This window comes from Mercenaria mercenaria, unplaced genomic scaffold (assembly GCF_021730395.1).
Source record: "Mercenaria mercenaria strain notata unplaced genomic scaffold, MADL_Memer_1 contig_4616, whole genome shotgun sequence".
NCBI classification, from domain to species: domain Eukaryota; kingdom Metazoa; phylum Mollusca; class Bivalvia; order Venerida; family Veneridae; genus Mercenaria; species Mercenaria mercenaria.
In genome coordinates, this window is record NW_026462860.1 from 1 (window position 1) to 14,774 (window position 14,774).

The 14,774-nt window shown below is 34.0% G+C and overlaps 1 long non-coding RNA gene across 1 annotated transcript; it reads right to left on the reverse strand.

Moving 5' to 3' along the window:
* Positions 1-778: 778 nt before the first annotated feature.
* Positions 779-3,888, reverse strand: LOC128553999 (uncharacterized). Its single transcript, XR_008369498.1, has 3 exons — positions 2,336-3,888; positions 1,677-1,788; positions 779-833 (listed from the first exon to the last, which is right to left on the reverse strand). It is a non-coding gene; the product is annotated as an uncharacterized LOC128553999 (long non-coding RNA).
* Positions 3,889-14,774: the final 10,886 nt, after the last annotated feature.

A 14,774-nucleotide genomic window follows, 5' to 3' on the forward strand; every position in this document is an offset into this window, starting at 1 on the left:
GGGGATACTTTTCCCACAAAACAGGCAGTCAGAGAAAACCGTTGCTGTCACGTGCTCTTCGTTCGATTCATTGTCATCTTTATTATTCGTGCTTTCATTAGGTGACCCCCTGGCTGTTAATCTGCCCGCCTCTGCCGAGTGTGTTAAATACCCGTTCTCTGCCGAATCCATCACTCAAAAAGTCAGCTAGTAAATGAAAATATGATTTAACTGAACTGTGCACTTCTCCTTATAACAAAATCGTTATTAATTATATATAATTAATTAATTGATCAAGATAAGCAGTGGCCAAAAACACCTGATCCCTTTCAATACACTTTTTCTGCCCTCAGCAAATGAGATTAAATCGCGCAATCAACACCCGCATGATGCAATCTCCCCCAAGCATCTAATTAACTAATTAATTAATTAATTAATTGATTACGCAATCTGCTCCGCTCCTGCTCCTGCTCCCCGCTCCCACTCCCGTCGTGGCGGATCTCTCACAAACACACTACTCCTAGATATCACCAAGATGAACATTTTGAACAACTTTCATGAAGATCCATTGAAAAATGTAACCTCTAGAGTGGTCACAAGCAAAGTTTACGCACGAACGGACGGACTGACGGACGCCGGACGCCAGCCGACCACAAAAGCTCACCTTGTCAGTTCGTGACAGGTGAGCTAAAATGCGGATATTTCACAGATTCAAGCAATAAGAAATGAATTAATGCAATAACAATTACCAACCTTTCTTAACTTTCAAAATACTCTCAGTGCTGTACCATTTCCTGAACTGGGGACTCTTTGTTTATCGATAAGGCCTCCACTTCATCCCTATCACTGAATGTCTGTAAATACATTTATGTAACATTTGTTCTAAGGTTACTATTAACAACTAAAATATATAGTTTCCGATCTATATAGAGCTGCAGGAGATAGATTTCACATTTTACCAACCCTACTGTCTTTTATCAAATTACTCCGATGAACATATACCCCTCTCACCTTGGGATCGAACGGACTACCCTGCTTATCCTGAATCTGCGCTCTACCTACTGAAAGAGCCAGCTAACAGCAAAACATTTAGATCAAGTCATAAGACGGACAGGGGGTGGTTAGCGGAAGCAGTAACCATATTACTTCCATATTACATTTCACTAATTAATGTTACATTAATGTTTATAATTTTGATCACCCCTATTTTTTTCTGCCTTTATAAGCTCTCCATAATTAAAACCAGGTATTACAACAAGGAATGCACCAAACATAATGTCCATTCCCAATAAGCGTACCTAATCCTGTTATCGAAATTACATTGAAAAACAAATTAACTACTTATTTCCAGGTGAATTAAGATAAGAAATATCTTATTTAAAAGAAAATTATATTAAAAGTATATGGCATTTGAATTCGCTTAAAAGTTGCAATAAGTTCATTGCGAGTGAGCTGTTAGATTTTAATTCAACATTCTAGACATTCTTTTTTTTTTTTTTTTCTAACATAAATTAACCTCTACTTATTTTAAACTTGTTTTATCCTTTTAAACTGCTTTCATTTTCCTCTCGTATCTAGACAAATCTAATCAAATATTCATACAATATCATTATGAATTAGGGTTTCATGATATTGAAAAACATATGTAGTAACAAGTTGTAATAATGTAACAGAATCATCTATCGTTATATCCATACCTTTTAACTTTGTCATTAATATTCCTGCGATCAACTAGTACAAACATTTTGTTTCCACTGACGTCAATATCCCATGATGTGTATCCTAATTCTTGGTTTAGTTGTTCGTACTCTAAAAACAATATAAAAATACACACGTATGAATCAGCATACACTTCTGAGGAGTGCATATTTAAACATACCGATATTTTAAATACTGACGTTTTCGTTAAATTTACGTGCATTGCTAAACAAATATTAAGTATGTCAGTTGTGCTATATTGTGCTGAATTATCAAAAAAAGGTCTTATGTCCTATGGTGCACTTCTACTAATTTAATACTCTACAAAGAAATGTAAATTTCACTCTTGAGAATTTGAAAATACAGTCTAACCTGTTTAAGTGGTCTTTATTGACGGGTAAAATACATTTTGTCAGAAAAGCAAAAAAAAAAAAAAAAAAAAAAGAAAAAAAAAAGAAGGTTTTTATAGAGCCTGTTAGTGTTCAGATGTTGTCTTTAAGACATAATTGATTGTATCTAGAATTTATGTACATTTATTGAAAATCTGTTTATACACCAAGGTAAAAAGTATTATGAAATTATATAACCTTTTGTCCAAACTATTTAAAAAAAATAAATAAATAAAGATATATAAAGATATATAACATATTTTACGTACTTTCAAGGTTTTCACTTGCTTTAAATGAGTACATGTCTGCCATGAAACTTTCTGTATCTGAATCCAGACGTTCCTGAAAAACAAAACGCGCAACCTATTAAAAAATAAACGGAAAACAGACATTGGCGCAAAATTTCCTATTTGAACAAATGCAGCCATGCGGAATAATCAATTAAATGTGTACTAAGTGGCGGGCCGGGTAAAAGAATTCAATAGTCTTTTCTGTAATTTTTCATTTTTAAAATTTTTTTTTTCAAATAGAAACTTGACTAGGAAAGTTTAAAAATGAAATTAAACTTATACATGTATGTGAAGTTCTACTTATATGAAATACTGTTGAAACGGCAAAATAATAAAAAAATCAAACAAATATACATTGCAGACTGCAAATAACAAATTTAAAAAATACATATTTCCCAGAAAAAATAAATGACCATGTAATATTAAATAATTTTCAGACTCAAGTAAAAATGTGTGGGAAACGCAATGAGGTCTTTTTGTGATAAGTATTAATAATTTGTGTATTTAGTAAAGTAATCGCTTCAGGTATAATATTGTTCAAAACCAGAAATAAAAAAAATGTAAGCAGTGGGAATTAATAAGTTTCAGAACTACTAAATTTACTCGTCAAACACATGTCATAAAAATCTGTAGAAAATGAAATATTTGTAAACATTTCTAAAAAAATGCAATGAAACAGAATCAATATACTTCTCCATCAATCCATTAGCATATCCTAGGGCATGACAATCACAACTGAACTCCAACACTTAAGCCTCAGAAAAGTTCTTCTTGCTTCGTTTCTGATTTTGAAAACCTAGACAACATAATATACAGTATCGTCAACTTCTCTACAAAATACATGTATTAATTATAAGTGGTACAATGGACTTACATTACTGGGAAATTCTAGAATACTGAATAAATAAATATGTCCTAATACCTGTTCAACAAAAATTAAGTTGATTTGCTTTTATACTAACCAGATTTGAATGACGTTAATTCACAGTTGCACGACACAAAATAAAACGAATTTTAGTGTAATACAATAGCATTTCAAACTCAAAATATTTTAGAAAAATTACATGAATTTTTAACATTTTTATGCCTCACCTTGTATCCAAATTATTTCATTTTCACACTATTACGTTGAAGTTTGAGTGCGCGTTACTTATTTCCATTAATCTAGTATATAAGTGTGTAACTTTGATCCTAAATCATCGCCGGAAGCAGGCTGTAAATTTCACGATATTGACCAAAGAAGCAACGCTATAGTCAACCTTGCCGTCTTTTCCAGGTTTGTGTACATAAATACTCTTTAATTGACATGATTTATGACCGGTTAGAGCTCACTTTATCCCAGGACGGCTAAAATGTAGCTACTCCTATAGACTGGCTCCCGTCCCTATGTTTGTTCTTATTTACATAAATATGTTGAAGTGACTCCAGCAGGTTGTTTCTACATTGACATTTTTATTGCCCCTGACTCCAAACATAGGTATGGTTCAGCCATCAGATAAAATTGCGCTATTTTAGAGGCTTAAGATTTTCTTATTTTGCCTGCAGTATTTATATAAAAAATAACCATGCAGCCAGGGAGCCAGGCTACTACTCGTACTAAAATGTCTGAAGCTTTCAATTTCTCACAGAACTGATCAGAGCGCGAAGTTATAACAACATGGAATTCCAGGGAGTTACAGATAGCATCTGTAGATTGGCTTAAATAGCCCTATCAAATTACCAACACCCTTCTCCATGGTCAGCTTTTGACAATGAGATGAACATCAGGTCAGTTTCATTGCACGAGAATTACAGATTGCTCCAGGAAAAAAGATACAACTGATGTATTACTTAAAATGTATTTCGAATGAAATGCTAAGGAAATTTAACACACTTGAAAAATTTAAGTATAGCATGTGAATCAACACAGCTAGCAGTCAATTTTGGAGTTATAGTAATAGATAGTTTAAAGGTCCAGTAGCACTTTGGATGTAATGATCACAAGTAGCATTTATTTTAACAAGAAATTTAATCTTTCCGACGAAATTGGCCGAGAAAATAATTGTAGTGTTGCTTTTTTAAGTTGAAATTATACAACAGAAATATAACACAGTATTTTTGTTCAATGATATTGCAAAAAAAAAAGAGAGAAATGTCTTCTATTAACTGTTTTTTTCGTGTAGAAACAACTAAAATGTCACAAAAATATTGTAACATGTTTTAGAGTAAAGTAGTTTTATTAAACTAAAATGTATCGACAAAAAAAAATAATCTTTAGTAAGTTATCAATTAGTGTTACTGGACCTTTAAAAAAAGAAAACAACCATGTCACGATAATATGAAAACAAAGCACTGCCTCAATCGGGAATCGATCGGACTTCAACTCACCCCGTAACATTTGAAAAGAACTATCTGATGATGGCAAGTAGTCTGTGTTCAGATCTAATGTTTTGTTCATAGGAGAGAACTCTTGAGACTATTCAAATTCTGTATAATTATGTCCCTTTTCTTCTCAAAACATTAATAATTAGATAATCAGAGCCAGGACTGATGAAGTCAGAATTATTTACAGATTTTTTTCTAAAAAAAAAAAAGATTATCTAGTTGGTAGCCAGACTAGATGGCAAGGACCGTGGTACAAGTCGATAGTAAATGTCTCATTCGGTATATCGCATGTTACCGTAGAGGAATCGATCTCGATTTTCGTAGTTTCGCCCAGAATTGGTTCTCTATCAATTTAAAGGAAGATTTTGGAATAAAAAACAACACTGCCCATATTTGTAATAATGAGCAAGACATTGCGGTTCAGACAAGTTATGCGGACACTTATTCGGCACAAAGAAAAGGCGTATTCTTCCAAAAAAAGTCCATAGTCAGACGCTCTGTGCACGCGCCGGAAGTACACATTATTTAATTAGATTTACTAAGCATAAATCTCAGTCTGTAGAAGGATCGGTAGGATCATTTACCGTTTATTTTGTAGTAGTGATCAACCAAAAAGCATGTTGTAAGGAAGTGGAGAAGAAAGATTTATAGATAAATTAGAATCTACAGCATTAGACTACGTTCATTGTATGCGTTCAATACCAATATATTTGATTAGGCATTAAGTTAAAAGCGAGGATATGATACTATTTGCTTTTCCAGTATTTTCTTTTGAAAGCTGCATTAGAAATAATTTTGTCAAAAATTGGTGGATATTGGAACATACTCTCATCAGTATGTAAATATCGCGATACTATAAGTATCTCTTGTAGTTACAGAGATATGTACTTGCAATCAAAACTTTCACCAGAATTTTCTAAGTACAAAAAAGGGCAAAATTCTGCTAAAATGTAGGTCAGAGTTATAAAACATAGTCAGTGGCCTTACATAAATCTAATGGCATTGAAAACATGTGTGAAGTTTCAATTAAATATCGTTATTAGTTACAGAGATATGTACTCACACGCAAAACTTTAACTGAATTTATTTTCAAAGTATAAAAAGGAACATAAATCTGCTACTATACAGGTAACAGTTATGGGACTTGGCCAGTGACCTCACATAATGACATAGAAGACATGTGTGAACTTTCCACTAAATACATGCAGCAGTATCGGAGATATGAACTTTCACGCAAAACTTTAACCAAAACATTAATGACGCGATTTTGACGCACGGAAGCTTTTTTTCTTATTCTTTTCTTCGAAAGGTGGAGCTCCTTGCCTACCTAAAGGGGAAAGTATAGATTTGATGAGCATGCGCCAGGGATGAATATTCCTGTCTTTCCATAGGGATTTTAAAAAACGTCTAAAACAGCGTGCACTTTGGTGACGTCAAACAGTACTGGCACTATTATGACGTCATAAACTATAAAAATAGTGTAAGGAAATACCGAAATTTACTTGTCACCACGATCTATTTTGAACGTGATAGGCAAGGAAAATGATCTTACATGTCTAAATATGAAAGGCAGCTGTTTTCCTAACCCTTCGCATAGTTTTGATAAAAAAAAACTCCAGGCATGTAAGGGTTTATAGTCACTATCTTCTAAATATCCCCTATGTATATAAAACCAAAATACTTTGTCGTATGACCCTTTATCAAAATTTCATAATTTTTGCACAGAAAATTTTAAAATACCTTACGTGTGTACCAATCTGTAAACAAAGGTTCCTTCATTGATCTCCCTAAAATGCTTTACACTTTATTACCAGAGCTGTTTTATTAAAGTTTTCTCACGACAAAGCACACAAATTGCAAAAATTAAATTACGTGCCTTCTATCAGTATACCAAGTTGTACTAACCTTACCATATACTTTTTAAGTCATTTCGGGATATATAGTTTCTTACATTCTCATATCTGGGTAAAAATCAAAATGGCATGCATTTTCACCTGATGTTGTTTTTTTTTTATATATATATAAAATATAGAAAGATTCATCAAACAAGTTCAAGCCAATGCATTATCTATTTTTTGTACACTTATTGAAACAATTAGACGGACATTAAGCCACATAACGCAAGTTTTAGTCACATAATAACAATCAGGGAATAAATTGAATTTACCGTTATGTATCGCCTCCTGTAACAACAGAAGTACCGATTCGTATTAAAAGTAAGACTATAAAACCCTCTGGTGAAACAGGTAGAGATTTAAACTAATTTTCTTAGTTTTATTGTGAAATAATTAAAAAAATATACTTTCTCGAATATAACTGTACTGCCAGTTGTTTAGCACGATACATTTTGTTATAAGAATTTAATTGATAAAAACAAAAAATATATATAATTACTCACCTGTTAGAAATAACAAATTTATTTTATAGCATTCTGGAAATAATATTAAAAATAGGGAAAAAAAAACATTTCCTATATAAGAATTCTATAAAGTTCTGGATCCTGTTTCCGCTATGATTAGTAAAAACGCATAAAACATGTAATCAAAATAAGGTCAAACAGGCATTTATTGAGGTGATGTCGGTCAGCACAGCAAGCCATGGAGATTTATGAGATATTAAAAGCTGTTTGCCCATTTGATAAGCCCCTGGTAGATGGGGAAGTGGAGATTTAGAGTTATGGAAATGCGCCGAATCTCCTTAATTTCAATAGCAAATTTCATTAAAATTATCATTGAAGCTGAGGTCGGTTTTTGGCATCTACGCAACGCTGAAATAGGGGTTTCTCGTCACGTAAACTTCTCACATCATATTATGTTAAAATCAGCAAAATTTGTCATTTTAGAGGCCATAACTCAAGGACAAATGATGCTATAAAGCTGTTGTTATAGTTTTTTTGTAAGGAACAAAGATGTTTAGATATATAACTTCCATACAAGTTTTGTCAAATTTAAATGAGAGATATGATGGGTGTTCACATGACTAACATAAGCTAATTTTGCCATTTCAGCTGTAACTCCAAGACAAATGGCGAGATATGGCTGTTTTAAAAAGAAGTGAGATCCTATATTAGTTTAATAAAAATCAAATAATAAATGTAGTCTCCATTGTGTTGACAAGGATAAAATCAGCATGTGTTACCAGTTCAGGGGCCGTAACTCCAAGTGAAATGGTGCAATACGTTTTTTTTTTTCAAAGGAACCGGGATCTTATAGATATATAAGTTGTGTGCAAGTATAGTCAAAATAAACAAAAAGTAATGTCTCTATCGCGTTCAAAAGGCCAAAATCAGTAATTATTGCCAACTCAGGGCCCATAACTTCAAGACGAATAATTGTTATGGCTGGTTTTCGAAAGGAACCGAGATATCATTGATATAGTGTAATATTAGTCATCTGAGCGATAGTGGGCCATGACGACCCTCTTGTTGATTAGAGGGATATTTCCGGTCAGGTAAATATCTTGGTACTAGTTTGATATCTGGCTATTAAACTTGGCAAAAATACCGTTATCACGACAGGTCTGTTCAAAATAGCATTGTACTACATGTACATGTCACTTATAAATTTCCTATATCGGTTTTGGTTTGTAAGATTTCATTTTTACTAAATTCATGAATATATGAATATGTCTGATTAAAGGGGAAGATGCACACCACACGCAATCCCTGTTCAATTTCTGTAATCGGCAAAATGCTTGTTGTATCGCTTCAACAACAAATAAAATGCTAAATCAAGATCAAGACAGTCTCAACTAACATAGGGTCTTATAAAAGCTTGTTTCCATAGAACACCGGGTATAAATACATTTATGTACATATTCTTTTTTTTTAAATAGTGGCTAGCTTGACTATTCGAAGACTGCTTATGGCTACTAATCTGGTCCGGATGTCGTCGGCGTCCGATATGTTCGTTTTCGTTTTGTTTATCTTTGTCAATTCGCATTACTTTAAACATCAAAATACTTATACTGACAACAACGGGTGCATCAAATGAAATATGTCCCATTGAACTTTATTGGGCAAGTTATAAATTTTAATTATCATTTCTGCACCCACTGCCACAACCACTATAATATGACTACAACATCAGCCACTTCTACTGTACCTCGACTAGCTGAAATGTAGACCCACATGTTCAGGTTACTGGTTCGAACCCGGTGGCGACATACATTTGTAGCTATATCCGTGAAATGTGGAGTTTGTGCGTTCGTGCAGTTATATATAGGTTCTTGTTCTTGGTAGTCACATCATGGGAAAATTGGCTTTCGGACATTTTCGTGAATTTCCGGAAAGTGTATATTAAGGCTGACCTGTGCATTTATGCATCTGAATTAGGGTCAGAAAATTTCATAATCAGGTAGAATAAGTCGTCTTTAAAATAACAGCGAACGGTTTGGGCCCTGATCAAACTGCGCGGAAGCGAAGGCTGATCTGGGCCGACACTGGTCGCAAAGCCTCAAAGATTCCCGAAGGCCCATTTTCTCATGATGCGGCTCAATTGATTTTGGGACGTCGATGACGACGACGCTAACTTGTGATGGTGCTTATGGCAATTATTTGTTAATGTTGCGATGACAATCAGCGGATTAAACTTTTGCAGTATTAAAACTAAACATGATACATTTGTGCTTCTCATGTCAACCCCCATGATGAACAAACACATTCGTAACACATTTTACCTGTTACGAATGCGATCGCGTGCGTAGGAAATCTGTTACAAATGCGATCTGTAACGAAAGTGGTCAACGAATGTGTCCTGCATTTGTATATACATTTGATGAAAGGACCCTGTCAACAACTGCAAATCAGAATATGAATAGATATGGAAAGAACCTTATACAAATAGTATAATATCAAGTACGTCGGACTGGCGTTTAGTGTAGTTTTACCTTCGCCCACACACCATCGGGTTTGACTGACGTGCTGTAAAGGACGTCTAATAAACAATTTATATAGTAGATTAGTGCATATTTTTAACTTATTACAAGTCAATTATATTGTAGGAGGGCCTCCGTGTTTGACTTCAAATTATTTGCCCTCATCGATGTAGGTTCGAGCCTTATTCGGGCCGTTGAATTCTTCAAGTGAGGAAGCCATCCAGCTGACTTACGTAAGGACGGTGGTTCTACCACGTGCCCATCCGTAATGAAATCATTCGTTGAAAAGTAGCTGGGCTCTTCCTTCACAATCAAAGCTGGAAAGTAGCCATATGACCTGTATTTTGTCGGTTCGACGTTAAACCCAGCAAAACAACAACAACAAAACAATCATAGTGTACGTATAACGCATGGTTTTTTGTGTTATAACATTTGTTTCTTCGTGTTATAACATCTGCAGAATCCTAAAGGGAGATTTGGTTACCGAGCCCGTTCAGCGAGGGTACTTAAATATCCTGAAGGATTCTGAAGATGTTATAACAGATGCGCTTACACTGTTCTTGCAAAAAAAATCGGAAAAATGATAACATTATCTCTAAACGTCATTATATTTTCATGAAATGCGCTGGAGTTGTTTTTTCATGTCGACGTCATTTTCTATTGAGTTATCCGTTTTTGGGCCGTATTTTTTCATCCTGACGTCATTTTCTTTTGAGTTATCCGTTTTGAGGCCGTATTATGTTCACGCTTTGTGACGGGGCACGCATATATAAAAATGGTGTTTAAACAGCACGTGCGCGCAAGAATCTCTCTGTTAACACACGTTCTATCTCCTGTTCAAACTCCCTCGAAAATTGACAGGGAAAGCATTGCATTTTTATGCTCGAATGAAAGTTGCAATCCTTATAGAATATGAATTTTCTCGATCAAAAACGTTGTTTTACGGGATTACATACGTAACGTGCAACATACATAACCTAACTCAACGCAATTGAATGCCGTTATAACACTGCTACCTGTATAAAGTCAACATTATACAATTATCGACTTTTTCATAGGTTGATATCCGGATTTATCAACTCGAAAAGAGTTAAATATTAATAATATCTGTCATGTGTTTACGAATCGGATAGAAATATCCGTCACGAGGGCACCTGCGCATTGGGCGGTAATGAGGCTTGCCGAATTACCGCCCATGCGTAGGTGGCCGAGGGACCGATATTTCTATCCGATTCGTAAACACATGACTGATATTTTTTCTAGCATATCGTTTACAAGTTAGCATTTTATTCTGGCAAATTATTTTTCTTGAATACCTATTTTATAAGTAACAGGTAGAAATACTTACGTAGCACATTTCTTATAGTAGAGAATGAACACAAAGCGCGGGAAATTAACGTCGGTAAGCAGAAGTGACGTCATGATGTTTTGCGTTACGCACAATAACAAAGTTCCACTTTAGTTTTATCATTTGTAGCGTAACGTTATGTTCTTATGGTAAACTAATGTATTTTGAATCGAGAAATATACTATAAGGAACGGAGAAAAACTATGTTCAAAGGTACCTGCTTTTTTCGTATTTTACATAAACAATATATTATCAGTGCATGAACCACTAGTTGTCAGTAACAGCACGAGAGTCATCTGGCATGGGGGGTGCCAGATGGGTTTTGCCGGCATGGGTAAAATCACCAGAAACGCCAGTCCGGTGTGCAAGAAAACTCTTTCCGGGTTGATAAATCCTGATATCAACCTATGAAAAAGTCAGTAACTGGTTTATTACATGAATAAATGTATAGTCAGTCTTGTTATTACAATTGTATCTTTAATAAAGAAATAAGGAATAAATTTAGACCAAATCAGGTTGATATTGATTTTTCAAGCACCTACTTCGATCTATTTTTATTTTCGTACTATTTATAATCCAAGATAAGTTGATATGATATGTATTCATTACTTTTCGAACCGTTTTCAGCCAGTCAGAGAAACAATAGAATACATTACATGTAATACACTAATGTTTCATGTCCCGTAAATCTCATCTCATTGTCCGTAACATGGTGACATAGAGGGTCCGTAAGTAAAGTGAATTCACCTAAAAAAGATATTTAAACTGAACAAACCTAACCATTAGATCATATTTGTTAAACTTATTTCATAGGGAAATCGTGTTTGCCAATTTTTGACGCCTGGTATACAATACAGAGACTTGATAGTTTATTTCTATCTGTTGTTCATTAGTCTGAATACTGGCTCGACGTCTAAATTGCCATTTTACAGTAGAAAATGAATCTTTTTATTTGAGATAAATGATAAGATCAGCAGCAGGACCAGGTCAGATGGTCCTGACGGTCAGCTTAACCGGTTTATTATCATTTCTAACCTCCTTTCTTGCTATTTCCAGACGATGTATTATAGCCAATAACCATAACGGAAAAGTTATTGTCTTAAATTTCCTGAATTCATTAAAAATGGGGACTTCATATACATGTATATGTCATCTCTGATTAACAAGATTTAGGTTTAGCAAAGTTTCCTTCTAGTGCATATGCATAGTTGAGTGGTTTATGGAAATCTGTTTTTAGCTTCGTGGTACAGATGTTTATTATAACAGCACTGATATTATAAGTATTTACTGAAGTTTTCATTTTTCTAAACTTCGTTTCCTGTAAACTTCAGAATTGTCTCTGAATTAGTCAAATACGGTTCTGATATAAATGAAAAAGTCAACATTGAAGACGCATAACGGGCAAAAACAAACTTTGAAATAACAGAGTTAATTATACTTTTACATTTCTTTTCATTAAATTTGAGTTTGAATATCTTCTTTCTGATCCTGAACTCTGAGCACTTAAATGACTTCATTGCTAATGCACTCTGTATTACATTTGGCCGGGAAAACAATGCACGTGCGTTTCTGTCGTTAAGTTGGTGTTGTTTGTGTGCATGTTTTTCACGTATTTTTATTGTGTTGTTATGTTTAAAGTGTGACCATAGCAAAAAATAATTAAAGTCTCTAAAGTCGGCTCTTTCATAACATACAAGCTAACAAAAAAAAAACGCGATGACGTTTTGGTATGACACATGTTCATTTGTTTATAAATATTTTTTGATTTGTTTGTAATACACATCCGATATTTTGATTTTTGAAATAGTACCATAGGTCATTCTGTTCATGAATAATGTGGTCCAACATTATAGCGATACGACATTGACAAACGGACACAGGTTTCCAGAGTTTTTTATAAAAAAATTTATCTCTGGTTTTTTCTGGGCGAGTCGAATCGCGCATTTTTATATTTTTCAGTTTTGGCTCTGTCTTAGGGCAGTTTGAGGCTTTTTGTCCTGTCTGAAAATTAATTGAAATTATAGTAATCATTGACGTTTTACGCATGATGTATGGTACTACCTAAGCATGGCCAAATATATATTTTTCAAATTAGCGAACAGAAAAAGTACGTATTTCATGTATGATGATTTGCATTTTCATTGATTGTGTTTGTATTCCGGCTACTCGTTTGCTCTTCAAATAAACGTATCCCGTCTGGTCATGCAACCATTTTCAGATTGGACCAGATGTTGTTTATTATGCATGTCGATCTACCATGTACAGGTCTTTAATAAAATTCTATTCTGTTCTGTTCTGTTATTATTAAATATTTAGACCAATAATGTTCCATGATATATAATTATAAGAAAGTTAAAAAACTTTGCAATTTCAAATGTGTTGCTATGTCTATTATCAGAGAGTATCCGAATGACCTAACAAGATTGGTAAAAGCCTGCATATTTTGTATATTTTATGTGATTACTTTTAAAGTGTAAATCACCTGTTAATTAAGTATATAGGATTAATTGTTTTACTCTTCCTGTTTTATTTAAAAAAAAAAAGGCTTCTTCTTCGTGGCCTTTTCGAAAACAAATGAACAGAATGAATGTGAACAAAATTTTAAGATGTATATAATTCATTACATTGATTTTTTTTTTATCGTTTTAATTTGTTAGCATGTACACAGCACTGTGTAGCCATAGCTAGTTCCATCCATTGCTAATCAATCGTAAGCTCAGCAAAGAGGCATTTTGTTTTTAGCTCATCTGTGGATGAGCTTTTGTGATCATCCTTCGTTCGTCGTCTGTCCACAATTACTTGTGAACACGATAGAGACCGCACTTTGCAATCAATTTTAATCTAATTTGCACACAACATGTATTGGCATAATATCTCGATTACTTTCGAAATTTGGTCAGATCCCATCATGGGTTCAAGGGTTATTGCCCCTTAAAAGGCCAAATATATGGTATTTTGGCTTGTGAACCCGATAGGGACCACACTTTGCAATAAACTTTAATCAAACTTGCACACAGTTTGTATGTGCATAATATCTCGGTTCCTTTCGAAAACTGACCAGATCAAAAGCTAAAGGCCTCATCCTATCTCCATGACACTTGGTCAGAATGGTTATCTTCATTCGTGAACCAAATTTAAAACTGGATCATATGGGGTCAAAAACTAGGCCATCCAGTCAAATCGAAAGCTTGTCTCTCGAGGCCACTTTTATGACCCTATCTTCATGAAATTTGGTAAGAATGTTTATCTTGATGATTCCTAGACCAAGTGTGACACTGGCCATGTATGGTCAAAAACTAGGTCACGTGCTCAAATCAAAAGAAAAGCTTGTTAACACTCCAAGAGGCCATATTTATGACCTTATCTTCATGAACTTTGGTAAGAATGTTTATCTTGATTATTTCTAGGCCAAGTTCGAAACTGGTTTATGTGGGGTCATGGCCAAGTTTTACAGGTGAGCGATATAGGGTCATCATCACCCTCTAGTTGTGATGTTTGAATGAAATTTATATTACATCTGAATATGTAAATGAACAATTTTAAGCATGGTTTTTCATATCTTAGTTCTTCACAATTTTATAAACCGAAAGTAACGAAGTAACTTCATTGTTCTTGATAACATAGAATAAAGCCTATGTGTTCATGTATTTACTAAATGGCAATGTCACAATCTTTCTAAAATGAAATTCAATTGTTACAATGTTTACAATGAAACAATTCCAATAATGTCTTCACAAACTGTGAGAATTTTTAATAAAATCTGCAATGTAGTGCATAAAATGCGATTTTCCTATTAACTCCAATTACAAAAGCTTGCTTAAGGTCCAGATT